Consider the following 20052-nt stretch of genomic DNA (forward strand, 5'->3'; position numbering starts at 1 on the left):
GATAATTAACATGCTCAATATACAATTTATGCATGTGCAAAAATTTAAAAATAATGCTTATAAAAATAATGAAAAAATGCATTGAGGTTGCTTAGAGCGTATACTAAGTTTATGCCTATATAAGCATAATTTTCTTCATACTACTTTTTAATGGTATATAAATATTCCATTGTATGACACTGAATTCATAGCCAGAATATTTTTTATTCTTTGAGTTTTAATTTTTGATAGTGGCATACATTGTTTTATTTTGTGACTAGGATATTTCATCTTTGCAGTGTTAATGACACATCTTCATTAAAAAATTTGGAATTCAATCAGCTTGTTTCCACAAAACTGTGGACCTGAATATTGAGAAAATTTCTTTCAAATGTATGCACTAACATTGAAAGAGGGGGGATTGTTTGGCAAAAGATTATAAATGAATCAAGTATAGGAACAGAATTTTCATAATGTATTATATATCACTTCTAGAATATGGTTTCTGAATACACAATACAATTACTTTAATGTCTGGCTCTTTGCAAAGCTTCCCTTGGTGCTATCCAAATGATCTTATAAACTAAGATTAATGAGCCTCTGCTGCCATGAGATGTTCTAGAAGAGAACAGAGAATGGAGTGGGGAGCAGTGATAAATTCCTGTTTTTGTTGTTACCCTAGGACAGACTGCTTTTACATTAAATTATGGAAAACACGAGTGGCTCTTTGAGAGGTAATTGTGCTAATGTGGAATGGCGCAACTTGGATGGTACACGGCTTTCTTGCCTGATGTCCTTCAGGTCAGCAACACTCATCAGTCAGTGGTTGTCATATTGCTTCAGTCTCTCATGTAGCTTGCTGCTCTAGAGAACAGCCATGATGAATACTTGGATGAGGGGATGCTAGGGAGGTCTTCCACTGGAAAGTGGAAAGGGGAGGGAGTACATACACTATGTAACTGCATTTTGATATCACAAAGCATTAAAAAGGTTAAATCGAAATACATTTTGTTGAGATCTGATTTCTGGCCAAAAATATAACATGGTTCTAGCAATTTATACAGTATGACATACTCAGTTTGGAATCTAACCAAGAAAGTGCCTTATAGTTATTCATCTCAAAAACATGGAGTGCTATTTCAAAATGGTTTGCTGTTTTGGGAATACTAGTAGCTCACTGATGATGTTTGCATGTGCTAAATGTGAAATATTACAACCTATTATAATACAACCATGCCTTAATCAGCAAGTGACTTCCAATTAAATACACACCCATCAGTAGGTACTCAAGGACATTTCTGATTCTACATATGTAGATAAATACTCAAGAAAGAAAATACAAAATCAGATATTTTTCTCATCTCTACTGGTTATTATATGACTTATGAAACATAGAAAGATGGCATGGTTGATGTATATACAGCACTCAAAGGTGGAAAATGGTGAAAAAATGCTATTGCTGCATTACCTACAGACATGAAACTATTGTTAAAACAATGTTGTGTGATCCAAACCTCTCTCTCTCTCTCTCTCTCTCTCTCTCTCTCTCTCTCTCTCTCTCTCTCTCTCTCTCTCTCTCTCTCTCTGTATGTGTGTGTGTGTGTGTGTGTGTGTGTGATTTCTTACAGCTCTGTGGATTCTGGTCTTCACTTTAAAGGCACAGCAGCATTCCTAAGTGTCTGCAATTACAGGTTCTTTTTTCTCATGGAAATGTCATTGTCATAGTTTATTGACAGCCATTTCCCACCACAGATTAGCATTTGGCTTTTAATGGACCTATTTTAACTAGTGACCAGTTTAACGATGAGGAACACGAGCTACAGTTTCACAGCCAAAGGGTCAGTAAAGGTTTGCTTATATCTCTGTCCCTTTTTAATATTTGTAATTTTAATTAATTATTAGTTAATAGAATTATTTTTAAAGGTATCTACATATCTGTGATCCCATTAGTGTTTGGTGGCATCACGTGCATTCAAGACTCTGTGGAGGACAAAAGATAGTGTTTGGTGTCCTAGAAATGGAGTTACAGATGACGGCCAGCAGTGTGGGTCCTGAGAACGTGAGTCCTCTACAAGAACAGTAAACACTCTTTACTGAGCCTGCCCCAACTGTGTCCTTTCTTTTCTTTTATTGATTATGTATAGGCATGCACACGCTCATACATGCCATTTTTCAAAGAGATATAAATAATGAGAGGTAAATCAAAGAAATTTAGAATCCAGACTCACTAATATTGAATTATCTGGAAGAAATTATAATCTCTCAGAATACATGTAGAATTGAAGATAGGTACACAGCAAATACCATGCTTATTAATCTGCATGGTCATAAATTTTATATTAAATGTAATTAAGAAAAAAATTTCCTTGGCCAAACTTGTGTTCATTAAAAGGAAGACATGGATAAAATAATGATGTTAAAAATGCAGCCATGGGTACGAGGAGACAAACCAGCAAAATGCCTAAATTTATCCAAAAGTCAGTCCTATTAGTCAGAAAACTATTGCTTTTCCCCTTATTATAGCACTTGATGTTAACAGTTGTCTTGAATTATGCCATGAGCTGGGTTTTGGATTCTATATGATAATGCCATAAAATGTTAAAAAACTGGAGTTGACATTTAGACCAATATAAAATTTTTAGCAGGAACAAAATTGTGAGATTTATCTTAATGTTTCCACAAATATTGTGATGGCTGGTTTTTCACACACAGGCACCTAATTGACATTTAATCAAGCATACAGGAGTGTATGTTAAATATGAATTAATTAGTGTGTGCGAAAATACTGCAATTTTATGGTGTGCAAACATGTAAGAACATTTAAGTTCCCATTTAATTACTGATTTCATAGATTATAAATGTATGTTTACCTAACTAACAATTCATTACCTTTCTATGGATGGCAGATTTTTTTGTCTCTTAAGTATAATGTAAAGTTAATTAGGTGTTATTTTACAATAACATTTGGAAATTTTTACCTGATTTAGCCCATTTATTCTACTTCTGACTTGTCATCTTATCAGCAACGTATATGGAGAATATAATGTGAATAACAGCTACTATGAATGTACACTTACATGACTGCAGTTTGATTGCCATTCAACAAAACAATATGTGTATGGGAAATATTTTGAAATTTTGGGATAAAATAGAAATAGTGTATGGCTATAAAGTTAATTTTGATAGGTAAATGTGGCTAAATAGTTTATGGAATTTTGTTAGGTAAGGTGCACAACTCTGTAAATGTGTGGCCATGTTCATTAGCATAAATATCCACATCATCACTTTCCTGATAGTTAAGTTTCAGGAAACTTGAGAGAAGCCAGATTTCTTCAAGTACCTCCTGAATAAAGAGGAGAAAATCTCTGTGTCCACTGAAGTTTCCAACTGGCTGTGTGAGCTTCTGTGATTCCCACTGTGACGTCTCTGTAACAACTTTATCGACATTATTTTCTTTTTTTGGAGTTTGTCGTCTGTGTTCAGTCATCCTATAGGTATGGGTCTTGCCCCACTATTTTTTTTTCCTTTTTAAATGTTTGGATTGAAGTGCTGGAAAATTCTACATCAGAGTAAACGGCTTAGTATCGCATGCAACTTCAAATGAGTGTTATCAAAACAAAATTAGTTCCAAAGTCTTCAGTAGCAGTTCTGGGATCTGAGTCTCCCGACTGCAGTTTACAAACATATACAGTTCAAATATTAATATATATCTGCCAAGTGCTGGTTACCTCAGAGTACTACATGTGAGCACCCCACATTATACATACTGAAGCTTTGGAAACAAATAAATGATAATATTGTGTATATGCCATGTTATAAGAATCATGATTGCTATGTAAAAGAAGTGAGTTTTAATTTCTGCATTCAGTTTGCACACATATGGAGTAGAATCAGCTGTGCTGTGCATATTTGTGGTGATATCAAGCAGTTTTAAGAACCAATGGTTATTTATTCACACGTTTGTAATGTACCTTGCCATGGGTACTGTCTTGCTTCCAATTAAAGATAAAATGTTGCTTCAGTATTCCATCTAAATAAAATATTTTTGAAGGTATAGTGTCTCCAGTAGAAGACCAGACCACTATCTATCCCCACTGAGTTCATTATAGAACAACTTTGGAAACAAGAACCGTAAAGTACTAAGATGTAAGGGAAATTAAAGTTCCATAGTGAGCAATGGAAACCCACTTTTAGTTAAGTGGAAATTGTCTGATAGAAAATACGCAGAGAATTCTCTATTTAGTTCTGCATCCCACTTTTTAATTGGATTGTTTGATGTTTTGGTGACTAGCTTCTTGAATCCATTTATACTTTGGAGATCGGACCTCTGTCAGATGTGGGGTTGGTGAATATCTTTTCCCATTCTGTGGGTTGTCGTTTTGTTTTGTTGACTGTGTCCTTTGCCTTGCAGAAGCTTTTCAGTTTCAGGAGGTCCCATGTATTAATTGTCGATCTCAGTGTCCGTGCTACTAGTATTATGTTCAGGAATCAGTCTCCTGTACCAATTCATTCAAGGGAACCTCCCACTGTCTCTTCTAAGAGGTTCGGTGTGGCTGGATTTATGTTGGGATCTTTGATCAGTTTGGACTTAAGTTTTGTGTGTGGCAAAACAGAATTCTCAATAGAGGAATCTAAAATGGCTGAAAGACACTTAGAAAATGTTCAACATCCTTAGCCATCAGGGAAATGCAACTCGAAACAACTCAGAAACCATCTTACACCTGACAGAATGGCTAAAATAAAAAACACAAATGACAGTCTATGCTGGAGAGGATGTGGAGAAAGAGGAACACTCCTCTATTGCTGGTGGGAGTGAAAACTTTTATGGCCACTTTGGAAATCAGTATGGTAGTTTTTCAGGAAAATAGGAATCAGTCTACCTCAAGATACAGCAATTCCTCTCTTGGGCATATAATCAAAGAGTGCACATTCACACAACAAGGACATATGTTCAACTATGTTCATAGCAGTGTTGTTTATAATAGTCATAACCTGGAAGCAACCTAGATGCCCCTCAACTGAAGAATGGATGGAGAAAATGTTGTACATTTACACAATGGAGTACTACTCAGCAGAAAAGAAACAATAGAATCTTGAAATTCACAGACAAACGGATGGAACTAGAAGAAATCACCTTGAGCCAGGTAACCCATTCACAAAACTACAAACATGGTATGTACTCACTCATATATGGTTTTTAGACATAGAGCAAAGGATTACCAGCATACAATCCATACTGCTAGAGAAGCTAGGAAACAAGGAGGACTCCATGAAAATAAAGTATGGTCCCCTGAAGAAGGGGAGGGGGACAAGAACCCCAGAGCAAATTGGGAGCATGGGGGGAGAAGGAGGCTGGGAAGAGGAGAAGGGGAGAAGGGGAGGGATGGAGGAGAACAGGAGGACTGAGACAGGGGAGGAGGGTAAGAAAGGAGATGCCTTGATAAAGGAAGCCAGTACAGATTTGGATAGAAGACTGGCACAGGGGAAATATTAGGTGATTCACAGTGATGACCTCAACTAAGAATCTAGGCAGTAGTGGAGACACTGCCTTTGATGCCCTTCCCCTATGATGAGATTCATGACTACCTTGGTTACCATTACTAGTGCCTTCATCCAGTAGCTGATTGAAACAGAAATAGGCATGCACAGCTAAACACTGAGTCATACTCCTGGATTCCAGTTGTGGAGAGGGAGGAGGGATGAGCAAAGGAGCCAAGACCATGTTGGATAAAAGCTCAGAAACAGTTGCCCTTACCTAGTGAGAGCACAGAGACCCTAGTCATAAAGCTGGGGAACGAACATTGGACTGAACCAAGCCCTCTGAATGTGGGTGCCAGCTAGGAGTCCAGGGAAGTCTATGGGACCTCTAACAGTAGAGCCAGTGTTTATCCCTAGAGCACAAATGGACCTGGGATCCCATTCCCTATGGAGGGATACTATTGCAGCCCAGATATGGGAAGGAGAGCTTGGGCCCTCCTCCACATGATGTGATGGACTTTGATGATCCCCTGTGGAGGGCCTAACTATTCCTAGGGATTGGGTGGGGGGTGGGCTGTGGGGTCAGTGGGTAGCATGGGAGGGCGAGGGAATTGGGAGGTTGATATGTAAATAAGAGTGCATCCAAAATAAATTTTAAAAATGTAAAAATAAATAGAAAATATGAAGCAGAGAAAATTCGAAAGAGGAAAAATTCATATTTAGAAGGACTTCATAGAGAAGTTATGGGGGTGGGCGATTATGAAAGCTCACACAGCCAATTGAAAATTTTAGGAGACACAGAGGCCTCCTGTTCCTCCTTATTCAGAAGGTGCTGGGAGGAAGTCTGGCTTCTATCAAGTTTCCCGGAATTTCGCACTACAATGAAAGGAAGGGAGTAAATTTAACCTTGTGTTTATTCACCTCCTCCCAGACATTTAAAAGAAAAATTCTGATGCCTCATGGCTAATTTTCAAGGTCTTCATATTGTGAAGCAAGTCCCAAAGGGCTCCAAAGAGCTTTGTCCGTACAAACTGTATCTATAATATTAACAGTATATAAAATGAAATAAATGTCAAAAATTATTGTTTATTTTACGATCAATACAAAATGAACTGCATGGCAGTCCCCAAATCTGATTAACCTTAGGGTCTATGACTCGTTCCTTCACATTCACCTGAGGATCCATGAGGAGAGTTTACCTGACTCAGGGTTCAGGAATGTGAGCTTTTTGTAGATAATGGAAACTTCCTGGGATGCTGGAATTAGACACATCCACAGGTACCCTAGCCGCATGTAACCTCAGCTCCAGGTTTAATTAAGGAAAGGAACTTGAAAGATTTTGTGAGTTCATTGTGATGAGAGCTGGCTCTTCTCTTTGTCCCTGGTGTGTGAACCTACTGTGACAAGCCGTGGCAGAGCCATTCACTCCTTGGACTTCCAGTGCAGTGAAGTATGGAAGTGACCACACCCTGGCAGAGGGTAATAATGAGAATTGTTTTTATCATAAATGTGACTTGATGTTTTAGAATCCCTGAAAGTTATTTGATAATCCTCCAGAGTTCCTAGTCTCCCACTACACTGAGAATCAAAGTGATGATGAACATGGACTAAAATTGCGATGTGTGCTTTGGAGTACTTCAGATGGTTCTGGTTTCACTAATGTCTATCTGCTTATGGTTATTTTTGCATCCGTGTTGTAATATGAAGGAAAATATCAGAATTTTTCACTGAGGACAACACTGATATTCAAAAGAAAAACTTGTTTGCTTTCCTTGGATCAACCTTGTAAGTTGGTACTCTCTATTATCATCTTTCCTTGTGTTTTTTTCCTGTAGTTTTTGCATGTGTTTCTTATTTACTTATTAATTCATGTTATTTTTACATTTTTATGAATAGAATTCCACTATGTATCCCATACATTCTTCAGACCCAGCAACATCCTCTTTTCGGTGCCCAAATCATGGCTGTACCACTATGCCAGCTCTGACCTTGAAGTTCATATGAAGTAAGTTGATAAAAATGTCTGAAATGGGATAATGTATTAAATTGTCTGAAAAATCACAAAATTAATGAATGCATGTGTAATATGAGTCTACCACCTACTTAAAAGAATTTGTGGCATTCTGGCATGGGAAAGATGATTCAGTGGTTAAGAACACTTGTTGCTCTTGCAGAGGACCCGGGTTTGGTTCCCATTACCCACAGATATGCTCACAAATGTCAGTAACCCATCTTCTAGGGAATCTCTTACCCTCTTCTCACTATAGGCACTGGACATACATGTGATAGTTTACATAAGTTCAACCAAACACTCATATACATAACACAATAAAATAAAAGTTTAAAAGATAACTCTTTGAAGAAACCTAAGTTGTTTTCCATAAAAATAACATTATACAGATTGAGACAGTTACCTTTAGGAGTGTGTGTGTGTTGTTTGTATGCATGGATATTACAATAACTAATGAAAAAAAGAGGCCGAATTTGAAGGAGAGCAAGGAGGAGTACATGGGAGTGTATGGAAGGAAGGAAGGAATCAGGATGACATGATTTCATTATAATCTCTGATACAAAAGAAAAATAAAGGAAAATGAAGTTTTGGCATCCTAATAAAGCTCAGAAGCAATGATGGAAACACATCTATCATGTTTGCCCCTTGATGTTTTCTCTTAAGTCCCTCAACATAATGACTGACAAACAACAGGAGAGATGTAATGAGTGCTCACTGAAAAGATAGCCCCCAGTTGCCAGCATTGGTGATATAAATTGGACAAGTAAAGTTACAGATGTTCCAGGTATACTTCATAATAGTTTGTACTTTAATTGTGAAAATATTACTATTGGACAGCATATTTATTTCAATGATTCCTTGTCACTTGTACATGTGGCGGTTTGCCTGCATGCAAAATTGGGACTTATTCTGGCAGCAATTTTAAGAATCCAATTCTGACTGTAACTGTTTATTAAACCAGCAACAAGAGACAACCATGAGTGCACTTGGGACCCGAATTTCCCACGTCCTATCTGTACTCCCTCTTTGTTGTGCACGGGTGGAAAATTCTTAAACTTTGGCAATATGTCTTTTTTCCCTTCTTTTAGCAGCTGAAATAATGGTCCATTATATGATAAAGTTCGTGACCAATGGTTTATTTTTGATGTCAACTATTCTTAGGCATTACTAGACACGTGGATAACAAAAAACCCTAAATATATAGTTTTTCAGAAAGTAATCTGAAAACAATAATCAGCGGACAGGATGCCACATGCCAAACATTTCATTATCAACATTAAGCAAGCAGGACTTCATTTTTGAAATACTTTATATGAAAGTCACTATGGCGTTTTCAATATTGCAGGAGTGTGCAAAGTAATCCCGTATATATGGCTTTCATTTGAAAGGTGAAAAATTCATATGTTTGCTGTGTGCATGAATGTATGCATTCTTTGAATTCATGAACACCAATGATCCAGTGACAAGCAAAATTAGTCCTTTGATGTAGTGTTAATTCTTAAACCCCCTTGTTTTCACTAGACTACTTATAATTATCAGTGTATCGAATCTTTCAAAAGAAAGGAAGCATGGAAATGAATGGTGCTTGTGAGTGTGGGTTCTGGACAGCTTTTTTTTTTTCAGAAAAATGAAGGGATGCAGTTATAGCTAAAATACCCAAATAGAAGAAGTATTTTGGAGTAATGCTAATTTCTTTCATAAGAAACAACACAAAATCAAGATTAAAATGGTAGGAAATAATTTGGCTTTTTAGAATAGTTAGTATCATTTGTAAAATTCAGTGTTTTTATATGGTAATAATTTTTACTACACTTTGTATATCATATGCTTGTTTTCCCAGAATTTCTTTGTATTTAGACATATACTACTGTGTCATTTATTTCAATTATGAAATATTAAATTGTTGAATTTTCAGCTTGATTTAGACTCATAGAAATTATATTTTTGCTTTGTATTAGTGAAATTGTAGACTGTGTTAAACTGTTTGTGTTTCTTTGTGCTGGTTTGATTGTATCAATTTGACAGAAACTTATATGCTCTGTTAAGTTGGAATCTTACTTGGAAAAAAAAACCTTTCATAAGATTGGCCTATGAACAAATCTATGGGGTATTCCTTTTTATTTCAAAAATTGTTTTACATTTTACATGCAAACCCCAGTTCCTTCTCCCTCCCCTTTTCCTTCCACCTCCCACCTTCCCCCATCTACTCTTCAGAGGGGGTAAGGCCTTCCTTGGGGAGTCAATAAAGTCTAGTATATCAAGTTGAGGGAGGACCAAGTCCCTCCTGGATAGGTCCTAGTGTCACTGCCAGGATGCCACTCCTCCCAAGAAGATGACGTTTCATAACTGTCACCCACACTCGGAATGTCTAATTTGGTCCCGTGTTTCCCAACCAGAAGTGAGGGGGTGGGGGACAGGGCATGAGAGATCAAGAAGACGAAGTTGGAATGACAGGGGGAAGGGGAAGAGCAATGAAAGAGATGTCTTGATAGAGGGAGACGTTAGGGGCTAGGGAAAAAACTGGTGTTAGAGAAATTCTCAGGAATCAACAAGGGGCATTCTTTCGATTAATGATTAATGTGTGTGTGGGGGGGGTCGAGCACACCACAACTTGGGCCATCGCAGGGCAGTTAGGACTGGGTTATGCATGACAAACTGAGCAAGCTATGAGGACCAAGACAGTAAGCAGCATTCCTTCATGCTCTCTGTTTCAGTTCCCGCTTCCAGGTCCCCGCTTCAGCTCCTGTCCTTGCTTTCAGAGATGGAGTGTGTGACCTGAGAGTCATAAACTCAAATCAACCCCTTATGCTGTCTCATTTCATCAATGGAAGTAAGCCAAGACACTCCCCAGTGTTTTTTTTTAAATATGAATTCATCGACTGAATCTTTTATTTATCTGGATTTATTTTGAACCATGATTCAACATTTAAAAGCTTCAGTGTTTCCAGGCTTGTATATTTCTAATACCATTTTTGGATCACTGGTAATTGTTCCTTCCAAATTAAAACCGATAAGTTTAAAGATCTTAAGTTCCACTTAAAGTTTGGGATTTTCCTTTAAGGATTTGTCATCTTGTATTTTCCATCAGGCAACCAAGATTATTATTGCATTTCAGTGCTGATAATCAAACTCAAGTCCTTGATTGAAAGCAATAACTGATCTACACTGAAACAACGCTGTCTCTAGTTCTGTTTTACACACACACAGAGTACTTTGCTATAATCAAAATGCTGTCATAAGAAAATGATACAGAGCAGTAACCATAGTTACCAGATAAATATCAAATGATCATTTTTGTCAAAATGCTCATTTGGTTATTACCTAGGACAGAATCATAAACAAGTCAAATGGCACAAAAATCCAAGATCAAAAAATTTATGATGTCAGCAAATATTCATACTTAAAAACATTTAATGTAGGTCCTGAAATATGCTAGAAAAACAGCAATTCATGGGAAGAGAGGAAGTCTAAATGAAGCCTGTATTATAAAGGACCAAGGGCCAAGGATCAAGGAAATAAGTGTGGCAGGTATACAGCTAGCATTTAAGAAGAAAATGCTGGGAAGTACAAATGAGTCCCCCCATTAGAGGGACCAACGAGGGGGCATGGAAATGTGTCACAGGATATGCCTTGAATGTTGTGATTAATGCCAGATTCGGTTCAAGTTTAATTAATTAGCTAATGGGAAATCACAAAAGGCTTTTGATAAGAATGCTGATGTCCTCAGATTGTTAATTAAGACCAATGACAATTATGCAGCAAATTTCAAGGCCTGTGTAGACCCCTAGGAAATCATAAGGAGGCATACATCTTTGTCTAACATTTTCAAGTCTTGGCGTCAACTTCCATCTGCCCTTGTACACACAGAAAACATGACTCTATGTCTCAAAGATATGTGAAAATCACAAGTCATCAATGAAGAAGATATTAAAATTGGTTTGCCAATATGTTCAGATGTTTGGGTATACTTTATTTAAATATATCAGTTGTCAATTTTGAAAAAAATGCTTTCAAAATGATAAGATATATTGTATTCTAAGATTAAACGTGTACATATCATATCAATAAGAGGAATATGCTAATAATGACAAGCGTTTTATTGTTGCCAGTCAGTTACTTAACAATAGCTGACATAATGACTGATAAAAATAAACATAAGGCCAGGCATTGGTTGTGCACGCCTTTAATCCCAGCACTCAGGAGGCAGAGGCAGTAGGATCTCTGTGAGTTCTAGGCCAGCCTGGTCTACAGAAAGAGTTCCAGGACAGCCTCCAAAACAATACAGAGAAACTCTGTCTCAAAAAAAACAAAACAAAACAAACAAACAAACAAAAAAACAAACATACATTTCTATGCCAATGCAATTTTAGTCCAAAATATTAATAAAAAATTCCACCACAATGTACAAATCAGGACTTTATTCTGATATAAGCATTTATAATATATATTCTTTATAATAGGTTTTAAATAAAATTTTATTTGCATCTGAAACAAAACATATGTTAATAAGAAAGAGTATCATAGGCAGTTTATACACTTCATGGAATTAGATTTACTAATAACTTAATTTTGTATTATACCTCACAGTGGCACAATAAAATGATATGTTACTAGTATTTACATGATTAGGTATTAGAAACAATCTACTAATGACTTATGGTTCAAGGAGTGTGTGCAAAGGTTACTTATAAACACCTTTGTATCAATAAAGGACTCAGATATCTGTCAATTTTAATTTCTGCAGAGTATTCCCCACCATATACAGAGAGAGTCATGTCATGAAATATGTTCTTCCCTGCTCTCCAGGAAAGGCATGGCTCGCTTTTTGTACTATGATGGTGTAATGGTTGAGCTGCTGTAAGAGTTCATTCAATGGATGTATTCTTCTCTTACACATGATGTTTAAGTTGAAGCAGAAGGCATAAGTGAGAAATTTCTGAGGACAAGCCTTCTCATGCAAAGTGATATCCAAAAGTTCAATGTTTCGGGTCCCACCTTGGTCTCGGCGCCACTTTAGCCACCAAATAACACACGAGACACTATATTAATTATCAAGCTGTTGGCTGTTTGCTATAGTTTCTTAATGGCTAGCTCTGCCTTAATTATTAACCCATTATTACTAATAAATATATTTTTACAAGGTCTTATCTTACTGAGAATGACAGACTTGCATTCTCTCTTCCCAGGATCACATGGCAACCCCCACAATAGACTACATTTCCCAGAATCCTTCTTGACTCCTAGTCCCACCTATCTTGCATCCCTATTGGCCAACAGTGCTTTATTCATCAACCAATAAGACAGACATTTTTACAGAATGACATCTCCCATCAGTTCAATGTGATGGTCAGGCATTTTTGTAAAATCTGATCGCACAGCCGGAACAGAAATACAACTTAGAACTGGGATTAAGCTGAATAAAACACAGAGGACATTGCAAAGTAAGCACACATTGAAAAGAAAAGCACACAGGCATTGTTGTGTCTGACTATGGATTTCAGGAAAAGAATAAGGAAAGGAAGACAGGTGATGTTTAAATGGTAACACAGAAAAGAAGATTTCCCAGAAGCCAGACACTTAATGCGGTCTGTGCTGCCAGACAACACCTGGAGGGATGCTATCCACGTCTTTATTTTCTTTGTTGCTTACAGTTGTCTAGCACTCCAGTCTTCAGGTCTGTGGGGTGTTCGCTTTAGCAAGCCAACAGTTGACCCTGCATGCTGACTGAAGTTCAACAAGGGAAGTTAACACGGCGAAGAAAAGGATGATGAAGTTGAGTTGGAAATAGGGATAACTGAGAAAACTGCTCCTAGATTTTTGTAAGGCAGAGCTAGACAATAGATGGAAGGTGAGGAGATGCCAACTGTCCCAGTCACAAATTTCTGAGCCTTACTGATTGGAGCATAATTATGGAAATGAAGATAGTGGATATAAATTAATATGCATGTGTGTGTGTTTGTGTGTATGTACACATGAGCACACACATGGACCTTGTGTTCATGTGTGTGCTTGCAGAGCTCAGAGGTTGACATCAGATGTCACCACCTACTGTCACTTCTCACCCTATTTCTTTTCAAACATGCTCTCTTTATTAAACTTACAGCTAACTGATTCAGTTATGGTGGCTGGCCATTGAGCTCCCATCCCAGAGCTGAAGTTAACATTGCATTCTATCATATGTATCTTATGTGGCTTTGGAGGATCTAACCCATCTTTTCCCATTTTCAGAAGAAACACTTTGCCTACCAAACCATACTCCCAGTCCAGAGCACATGCATTATTTAAAGACATAGCTTGTACCTTGCAAGAGTACCTGCCATATATTAAAATAAAAGTTTGGAGAACCTGGAGATGTTAGAGTGGGATACCAATGTACAGAAAAGGACTGTTGGTAGAAAGAGGATAAGATTCTGAAAGCAAAGAGGTCATTTACAAATAACACAGGATAGGGTAGCCAAGGCCATTTCAGGGTGACTTATTTTTTGTCAAGTTTTTCTTTTTATTTCATTTAAATAACTTTTTACACTTATTTTACATACTAACCATAGTTTCCCCTTCCTCCTCTGTATCACCCCTCTCCCATCTACCCCTCTGCCCCTCTCCATTGTGTAATTTTTTAAATCTTTAAATATTTTTCTTTTTAATAATTTAAATTAGAAACAATCTAATTTTACACATTCCAGCTCCCTCTCCCTCCCATTCTCCTATGCCCCCCACTGACTCCCGTTTCATCCCTCTTCTGCTACATAGAAAGGGCAAGGGCTTCTATGGGGGATCATCAAAGTCTGTTGCATCATTTGTGGCAGAGCCTAGACCATTCCCCACGTGTCTAGGCTGAGAATATCCTTTCATGGTGAATGGGCTCCCAATGTCCATTTGTACACAAGGTATAAATGCTGTTCCATTACCAGGGGCCCCATAGACTGCCCAGGCCTCCTAACTGACACCCACTTGAAGAGGGCCTGTTTCCATCCTATGCTGCTTTCCAAGCTATCGGTCTGGGTCAGGGTGACTTATATGAAGAGATATTAGCTAAACAGAGAGATAATATTGATAGAGACTTTGAGGATGAAGCTGAGAGTATCAGCAGTGGCAAGTGATGGTTTCCATCGCTGCCTTTCCCAAGGGACATGGAAAAAAATGTGTGATCGTATTCATATGTGGAGGAGGTCAGAGAACAATTTGTGGGATTCTCTTCTAACTTCCTCCCCTGTGGGTGCAAGGGATCAAACTCAGGTTGTCAGATTTGGTGGTAGGTGCTATCAGCCCCATCTTGTATGCTGTGTTTGCCCTTTTACATGGTAAAACATTTTGGGTTCTGTGTGATGGCTTTGTGGTCACATGTGTTCACTGTGAAAACCATTGTTACTGCTTTTTAAGACAAGATGTTTAGGTACAACATTAAGAGGATGTTTTAATGAACATTTGTCATTTATACAGTGTGCAAACATATACTGAATTCCTGATTGCCAACCAACCCATGTGAACATAATGACAAGCACGGAGAACTGTCTTCCTCTTGATTTTTTTTCAGCCAGGGACTGGTCTGTCTCCTTCTAACATGCAAAGACCCTTGTGCTTTGCATGCAGACATGGGTGACACAGCTAACCTCCATTTGTATCATTGTCGAGATGTTCAGTGGATTTGTGGAATTTCCAAATGTGAAACTGATACTGCTTAGATCCAGTGGTAAGTGTGAGTGTTTGGAAAGTTATCCAGTGTCTGGTCTTGATAGGATTCACACAGGTACAGGGGCTTGAAGAGAAATACCAAAAAGAGAGTATCTCAGGGAATATCTACAAAGCAGATCCCTCTCCTCTTCCTCTTCCCCCTTTTCTTACTTCCCCTCTCCCTTTCCACTTCCTCCCTGTATCACCCTTCTTTGAGTAGACGAAAAGGTCTCTCTTTGGAATGAACCATGGTGTAAAGACAGACACAGGTCATGTAGAAAGTGGTATGATATAGTGTTGTTCATGTTGCAGATCTTGGATAATCAAGGACATTTAGAAGGTTGGTGAATATCTCCTTATTTCTACATCAGTGTACAGTTCTGTGTAAAAAAATTGTCAATGCAGTTCTTGCCGTGTTTTCCATTTATTAAATGCTAGCAGAGCTTTGAAGACAGGGAATCCATGTCCAGCTCCAAGAAAACACTTTCTACCATGTATATCAGCCTAATTAGCCACATAGTTGCTTTTTTAGGGAGCTAAAATCCAGAAGTTTATATTTACTAAAACGAAACTTAGCTATGCATATGAAATTTTCCAGAGTTTCATGTATCAGATCATTGCTACCTTAACAAGTTAAGAAGGTATTTCCCATATGTTTTGACTGGCACATGGCAAACCCACTCCATTTTACTAGGATACCAATATAGAAATAAGACACCCTATTGACATAACCTGTATGTTAATTGTTTTGATTTGAATATAAGACTTGTATAACATTACAATGTAATCAATGTCAGTGAGAGGTTTGATCTACCCGAGTACATCCTTAATCCCAATTCAAGCTTCCTTGCTCAGACCACCTTCCTTCTATCACAAATCCCTTGCATACACGTCATCATGTCTCATAGAAAGCTATTCTATTTTTTTTTTTGCTCATGCTTCCTCTTTACGGCAGTCATTAATTTACTGATACCCTGTCTTTCAGCCCACATCATCTTGATTAGAGCTGTTATCCTAATCAAAAGGCTGATAATTAAGACTATCCATCTGTAGAGTTCTAAGTGCTAAGATGAGTTGAAGATCCTAATTAAGATTATTTAGGTGTTACTTAAATGCCATCATTTGACTCAGCTAATCATACCAGCAGGTACATTAGATTTGCATTAATGTTCTGCTGAAGCCAGCAGCTATTTAGGCAGATCAAAAATGTAGATTGCAGATACTATTTCAAACATCTTTATTTGAAAGTGATATTGAGACAATACATTAAGATAAGCAGGGTGTTAGAACAGGTTAGGTAATTTCCACATTGCTTAATTTACTTTATGGTAATAAGTGGAGTATTTGGAATAAACAGCCTATTTACTGAATTTGCTGTGTATCATTCATCATTCTCCAGTCTCTCCACACTTAGATGCACTCCCCGACACTAACACATTTTTTTCCAGCATCTATCACTATGTCTGTTATACTGAGAGCAGCATAAAGCAACCTCTTCAAACTGAGGCTGCTAAGCATAAATGTGTGGGAGTATACAGACCATATTGTAACCCTTCAAAAGATCATGGTATTCTAAGTTGAAGAAATAAAGTAGCATTTTTATTACTAATGAGTCGAAGTCTAGTATAAATGATCAAGATTAGCATCACAGAAAAGTATAATCCATTTATGTTTATTTTTATCACTTTTACTTTGATGACTAAAAAACACTTTTTCTATTCAATTTATATATGTAAAATAGAATTAAATGGGATCATACAATCAACTATGCCAGGGTCTGTTCTAAGACTTTTTCCATTACATTCTAATGAAATCTAATACTAGAGCCTCTTTAGAAAGATACAAAGATAGTAAAACTTTACAGGAATAATTCTCTAAAAAGGTGCAAAATATTTTATAGTCAATCCATATCTCATGCTGTCACTATACACCTACCACAAGCTGCTTGATAGAGGTCATATGTGGGCTCTGAGTTCCAGAGTGCAAAGTCCGTAACCCTGGAAAGACATTGAATTTGGACAGGCCCACTTGGAGGCAGAGTTTATAATGTGGCATGTCAATGTCTGCGAAAGAGGTTCTCACTATTCCTAATGCCGTGACTCTTTAATTCTGTTATGCATGTTGGGGTGACCCCCAACCATAAGTTAGTTTTGTTCCTACCTCATAACTAATTTTGCTAATGATTGTTATGATTGTAATGCAAATACATGTGTTTTCCAATGGTCTTAGGTGACTCCTGTGAAAGTATCATTTGACTTCTCAAAGTGTCATGATGCATAGGTTGAGAACCACTAGTCTAGGAGGATCAGGAAGCAGAAAGCAAGAGGGGTGGGATTTGGCTATCAGCTACAAGACCCATCCTTATTGATTTATATCTATGAGGTAGACTCCATATTCAAAGCTTCCACAGCTTCCCAAAACAGTAGCTCCATCTAGAAACCAAGTGTTGAAACATGTGAACCTTTGAAAGAAATGTCGCTTTCAAACTACAAAATAATTCTGTTTCCTGCCCACATAGACTTATTAGTGTCTCATAATTAAAAAATCTACCTGGTTCTATTTCAAAAGTCTCCACTGTCTTCAAAGCCACGATAGTGTTCAAAAAGCAGTCTTTTCTGAGACTCCAGGCAAACATTAACTATAAGACAATTACAATTTGAAACATACATCATAAATTTCCAATTTGCATAGATACATAATAAAATATTCCTATTCAAACTGAAGGAGACAACAGCAAAGAGAGATTCACAAAATCAAGCCTGAAATCCTGAAGGACAAGTATTTCATATCCTTGCTATTGTGAATATAATAGTACTGACACTGATAACCAAGTGTCTCTCTGGCAGTATATAGAGTCTATTGACCAGGAATGGGATAGCTGGGTCATATGATAGTTGTATTTTTAATTTTTTGAGGGACTCTCATATGGATTTGCATAATCGCTATACTAATTTACATTTCCCAAATCATGGAATAAGGTTCCATGTTCCCTACCTCCTCTCCAACAGTAGTTGTCAGATTTCTTGATGATAGCATTCCTTTCCGGGGTGAGGTGGCACCTCAAAGTACTGAATTATGCTTTCTCTGATGAGTAGGAAAGTTGAACTTATCAGGAAGTTGTATCGCTTTCTTTTGAATAAGTCTATTCATTTCACTAGTCCATTTGTTGACTGACTAGCACTTACAGTTCTATATATTTTTTATATTAGCCCCTGATTTGAAGTAGAGTTAATAAAGTTTTCTTCTTAGTTTGTGGGCTCTCTGTCTCCTTGCTGATGATTTTCAGAAACTGTGATTTCATGTGGTTCTGTCTGTTGCTTCTTGGGGCTGGTTTCCATACTTTTGAAGTTCAGAAAGTTCTTGCCTATACTAATACTTAGAAGATGTCTTCTTGTTTACATTTTCTTTAAAAAGTTTCAGTATTTGGGGTTCTAAGTTAAGGTCTTCGATCTACTCTTGAGTAAATTTTTGCACAGAGTGAAGATGAATATCTAATTTTGCTATCATTATTTGTTGAATAGACTTTCATTTGTTTATTGTGTGGCATTTCTTCTTGTTGTTGGTTTTCATCTTGATTATCTAGTAGTGAATATAAGATATAGAAGTCACTATTTATACTTGTACATGGCCCTTCCCTCCTGTTTATTTTCAGTAGTATTTAATTTCAGTGCTGGGTGCAGCAACGTTAAGTGGATATGTACTTGAAGACATATATGTTTTTAAATTGATTCCCTTTGTTACTTGTGGTAGGATTTCATATCTTAGGTATAGCTTTGTTTTTCTGTCTTTTTTTGTCAGATATGAGGCTAGCCAGCTCTGCTTCCTTTTCATTTTGCTTGTTGAGATATCTGTTTACCATTCTCTGACTTTTATTTCAAGAGCTTTTGGCATTGTGATGAATTCCTTGTAGACAGAAATAGCTACATTTTGTTTTCTAACTTTGTTGTTGCTGTTGTTCTCTGTATTTTCTTATTCATTTTACATGCAAACCACAGTCCTCCCTCCCTCTCCTCATCCCACTCCCCCACCTTTCCCCAATCCACCCCTCAGAAAGGGTAAGGCCTCCCCCGGGGATTCAACAAAACGTGAACATTCAGTTGAGACAGGACCAAGTCCCCCACTCCCACCCCAGATCCCCTAACCTTACTCCCCACCTCCCACCCAATTTAAGAAAAGGAGGAGGGATTATATGGAGGGGGTTTGGATCATGACAGTGAAACCTGTAGAGACAGTTGAACAGAACTTGTAGGAGCTCATTGACCCTAGACCAACAGCTGGAGAGCCCACATGGGACAGAAACAGGCTCTGTGCATATGGGTGACAGTTTTGCAGCCTGCTCTGTTTCTGGGAACCCTGGCAGTGGGACCCGGATCTATCCTTAGTTCATGAGCGGGCTTTCTGTTTTTAAAATTTTTATTTCAGTTATTTATGTATTTGCTTGTTTAAAGTATTGTGTTTGATGGAATGGGGCTCCCATGCTACAGAGTGGGTATGGAGTTCAGATGACAACTTGGAGTTGACTCACTTCTGTGTGTCCTGGGTATTCAACTCAGTATGTAAGATTCTAAAAGAACAAAAAAGCCTTTACCACCCCTTGATTTTATTGTTCTAACAATCTTCTTTCTTGTGGAGAAAAATGAAGAAATCTAGACCATTTGCCTGCCTTCCTTGGGGTTCCCCACTCTCTGAGAGCTACCACTGGAGCTGTGGAGTGTCTTCTACTCTTCTATGTTCCAGATTTCTCTTTAATTTTTATATCCATCATGCTACACTCTTTGTCTCTCCAGATTACCAATTCCTTTTTCTTTCTCTGCATAATCCAGAAGCTTTGCTTCCCTGACACCCTTACACAGAGATTTACCCGGAGGTTATCTTCCCTCTGACCTGGGAAGTCTATTTCCTATTTTCTGTAA

At 37.6% G+C, this 20052-nt stretch overlaps 1 long non-coding RNA gene across 3 annotated transcripts in view; it reads left to right on the forward strand.

The window, feature by feature from the left end:
• Window positions 1-7024: 7024 nt before the first annotated feature.
• LOC121135090 overlaps window positions 7025-20052 on the forward strand; it is a 34588-nt gene continuing 21560 nt past the window's right edge. For all 3 annotated transcript variants that reach the window (XR_005872279.1, XR_005872281.1, XR_005872280.1), the window contains exons 1-3: window positions 7025-7242; window positions 7354-7462; window positions 10183-10298. This is a non-coding gene — a long non-coding RNA (uncharacterized LOC121135090). The remainder of the gene's footprint in view (window positions 7243-7353; window positions 7463-10182; window positions 10299-20052) is intronic.

Source organism: Mesocricetus auratus, unplaced genomic scaffold (genome assembly GCF_017639785.1).
Source record: "Mesocricetus auratus isolate SY011 unplaced genomic scaffold, BCM_Maur_2.0 Super-Scaffold_100031, whole genome shotgun sequence".
NCBI classification, from domain to species: domain Eukaryota; kingdom Metazoa; phylum Chordata; class Mammalia; order Rodentia; family Cricetidae; genus Mesocricetus; species Mesocricetus auratus.